Consider the following 412-nt stretch of genomic DNA (forward strand, 5'->3'; position numbering starts at 1 on the left):
TGTTGGGGGGAGGAGACTGGAGGGATCTGGGAGCCTTTAGGGGGTCCCAGGAGGGATCTTGGGGGATCCCAGGGGGTCTGGGAGGTAGTGAGGGGTTGTGCTGTGGCGTTGGGGGGTCCTGGGGCATCTCAGGTGCCTCGGCCCTAGCTGTGGCTTGGGCGTGGGTCTTAGAGCCCTGGAGGGGTGTCCCAGCTAGGACCTGCGGGGTGTCCTAAAAGGGGTCTGGGAGGATCCTGGTGGGGGGGTCTCAGAGGCCTGGTGGAGGCCCAGGAGGGTCCTGGGGGGGCCCTGGATGTTAGCGGGGGTCAGCGGCCAAGGCACTGCACATCCCGGCTGGGTCCAGGGGGTCCCTGGGGCATCGCGGGGGGTCTCAGCCTCCCCCCTCAGTCGTCCTTGAGCTGGAAGACGGGTG

Source organism: Alligator sinensis, unplaced genomic scaffold, assembly GCF_000455745.1.
Source record: "Alligator sinensis unplaced genomic scaffold, ASM45574v1 scaffold107_2, whole genome shotgun sequence".
In the NCBI taxonomy this organism is placed as follows: Eukaryota; Metazoa; Chordata; order Crocodylia; family Alligatoridae; genus Alligator; species Alligator sinensis.